The following is a 3,886-nucleotide window of genomic DNA, read 5'->3' as shown; positions in this document are numbered from 1 at the left end:
GAAGAATAATTTAAAAAAAAATTAAATTAATTATTAAAATCAGATTCTCAATTCAATTTTAAATATTGAATTTAAATTATTAGAATTAGATAATTTAACTTTCTCTTTAAGTCTTAGGCTTGGTTTGGTAAAATTTTTTGAAGAGGTATTTGTGTTTTTTAAAAGGTCAAGCTTCTCATTTTATTTTTGATAAATAAAACAGATCATGTGCTTATACTTGCAGCTTTTAAAAGATCAGAGTATTTTTGAAAGCACCTAAGATAGAACTTTTTAAAATTGGCTTGTACTTTTTAAAATTTAAAAGTCTAATATAACCTCATATGTTAACTAATTTTCAAATTTAATACTTACATTTTATGTCTATTATAGTATTTTTAAAATTTAAAAACTATTTTACCAAACATAAATGTTACAACTTTTAAAAAGCTATTTTTTATAAGTTAACTTTTATAAGTTACTTTTGAAAAATTTTACCAAACAATTATGTCCTTGAATTGTGATGTGTTGGTATACGAATGATTATTTTTGTCTGTAGATGGTTATTCTTTAGTGTCGATGAGGGTCTTTGTTGATGAACCAGCGACAGTGAGGAGGATTCCGACGGCGACAATGAAGCTGGTTAACGACCAAGCGACGGCTAAAAGAACCCAGGAGGCAAGGATGATGTCCGGTGAAGGAGAGAGTGATGTCGGCGAAGAGGCTGGTTGGTGAGGCGGCGACGATAAAAGATTTGGGGAGAAGCTGGTGTTTTGGTAAATTAGGGTATAATGAATATTTAAAATTTTTGAATTACTAAATGGAGTTTTTTTATTAGATAATTTAGATGAAATTTTTTTTTAAATTTTATTGAGCTACATTTATAACTTATTTATTCTCTATCTAACAAAGTTGTTTCTCATATGTTTATTAATCTTTGGTGAAACTAAGTCTCTGCCTCACAATGCCGATTTGAAACTTGAAAGTATCAAACGATGTAACTTTCTAAATAACAATTAATAATTGACAATTTATTATAAACATATCCATCCGTATAAACAAAATTAAAGAACACAAAAATGATTTGTGTGCAAAAGTGTAAGATTTTTATGACAAATATTTCATCTTTTAATTCAGTGTTTTTATTTTTTTTTTAGAAATGAAGTGTTTCTATTAATTATGCAGATATGTATGCCACTGTAGTAAGTCTAAATAATTAGAAATTTTTATGTAACATATATTCTTAATATATAAAAGTAGATACACAAGTTTACTCATATTACTTTGAAGCTATTCTTCTTCTTCTACGAACGCCATGTCAGCAATATTGTTTACTTGACAAAATATTAGAATCAACTAATAAATCTTGCCAAATCAACTCTTATTTTCAAAAAAAAAAAATACAAAACAAAACTAAAAAAACACAAAACTAAAAAACACAATAAAAACCAACTTAACTTTTTCCAAATCAATCCTTATTTCTAAAACAACAAAAACACAAATTAATATTTACTCAAAAAAAACCCCTTACCTTTCTCATACTTCTAGAAACCCTCTTCCTCTTCGCACCTCTCCGTACCATCCTATGAGCCATTGTTTTTTCCTCGAAATAAATTGTCCATCGCGATGTCCATCTTCGATGGAGTCGCATTGCATAAATTGCAGAAACCAGACCAAACTCCATTCCACCTATTGCGGTTTTCTGCCGGAGCTCGATTCTGGATCTCAAGTCAACGTCACCATTCTTCCCAGATATTTTCCTAAAGATTTTTAAATTTGTCGTTTACTCTTCTCATTCTATTGTTATAAATAATATTTTAATTGTGAAATCATTGCAAGTAGCACAGGTTTATGTATTCCTCTTTTTTTAACAGGTTCTGTCCAACGGTCACAACTAAAATTAATGTGCATTTAAAATTATTCCACAATTTACATTTATGTGTTCTTCTTTTTCAAATTGTTATTCCACATGTGCAATATTGCTTTCACAATTTACTTGGAATGGATTATTATTCTTTGACCATGTCTTATTCTCTTTGTTGTAGAAGGATTTGCAGTGGTACAGACTAGAAGAGTTAATACCCAAAATTGCTAGATTAAAGAGGCGGAGAGCAATTCTTTCAAAAAAAAGAAGACAAGAAGATATGTGCCTCTAACATATGATTCTGCAGCTTGCTTTGTTTAACATAATTTTTATTGCACTTTTTTTTATTTTATTGTAAATTGATTCATAAGGTGATTTTGATACCTATTTTGAAAATATAGAAACACAATTATTTGAAACACTTAGATTTATCCAATTTGGACAAGCAAAAATGAGGAGAAAGCAATATCTCCGGTCGAAGAGGAGTGCCAATTTAGCTTCCAGTTCAGGTTAGTACAAAAGAGTCTTATAACATATCTGTTCTGTTTTTTGTATTAATTTTTGGTACGAATAGAAAAAAATTCTTTTGTAATTGTTTACGAATCATTACATAGGATTTAAATAAAATATTTTGTATTATATTTAAAATCATAAAAATCGGTGAAAAAAGGATAATTTTTGGGTCAAAAAATCACATGAATAGTAATTTTGTAGTCCGTAGAAAAATATGGATATCTTTCCAATTTTATTGTGTAATAAGATTGTCCAATCCATTAGTTAAATCAAATTGTTGAGAAAGAAATTGAGAAGTCTATTTGTATTTTTAATACTTCATGGGATAATTTTAGAAAAAAAATTACTTCAATAATAATTTTACAACCCTTGAAAAGAAAGCTATGTCTTAGATTAAGAAGTATTGCCAATTCAGCTTTCACTTTAGGTGAGTACAAATTATTTTATAACATGTTTTATTCTAATTGTTGCTACTCATAGTTAATTAATAGGAAAAAATCCGTATAATTTATTGTAATTGTTTGCTATGTAGGACGAAAATGAAATCTTTTGCATCTATCTATCTATCTATCTATCTATCTATCTATCTATCTATTTAAAAGCCGATACCAACTCTCTCCACAATGAGTTTGAGCCATCTTTTCTTTGCTAATGATGCCACATTAGCAATTCTAAAGACTTGGTACAAGATGAAAATTAACCAATCACTATTTAATAAAATATTTAAAAAAAAATAAAACAAAAAACTCTTATCTATTATTATTCAATTGAAACATCAAGTGCTAACTAAATGCAATAAACATATATTAAAAGTGTCATAATAATAATAGTTATAAAAAATTTCAGTTACAAATATTCAAATTCTACAACTTATACATATTAAGATTCTTACTACTCTTTATTTTTTAATCTCTCGTACTAATTGTCAAAAATTCCTTAAATTTAATATAATATCCACAATGAGTTTAAGCCGTTTTTTCTTTGCTAATGATGCCACATCAGCAATTCTAATGACTTGGCAAAAGATAAAAATCAACCAATCACTATTTAGTAAAATATTTTTAAAAAATTAAAACAAAAAACTTTTATCTATTATTATTCAATTAAAAATCAAGTAATTTATTAAAATATAATATAGTATAAATAATCTATCTCTCCGCGCATTGCGCGGATCTCACTCTAGTTGTAATAAACTCTTATCACTTATAATTTTATTATGTAAATTATAAAAGTTGAGTTTGTTTATTACATTCTGAGTTTGGATGGTTGTTTATGTGATTCTAAATTTAGTTTGAATGCTGAGTTTGACTTCTTTACTTGATTTTTTTCCTTTTAAATTTTTTAGCTTTAGAATTAATTCTTTGCCACTGTTGATTTGAATTTTGTGTACATTTATATTTTCCATTGTTGTTGATTACTTGAATTACTTGAACTCTACGGTGTTGTCTTTTTTCACCTTTTTCTTGACAGTCCTTGTCTGGATTCTGATTTTTAAAAAATTTCGCTTTATCAGTAGCTTCGACTTACGCATTT

This window comes from Arachis ipaensis, chromosome B04 (assembly GCF_000816755.2).
Source record: "Arachis ipaensis cultivar K30076 chromosome B04, Araip1.1, whole genome shotgun sequence".
NCBI classification, from domain to species: domain Eukaryota; kingdom Viridiplantae; phylum Streptophyta; class Magnoliopsida; order Fabales; family Fabaceae; genus Arachis; species Arachis ipaensis.
The sequence above is the reverse complement of the archived record's forward strand: the minus strand, read 5'-3'. Positions refer to the sequence as shown.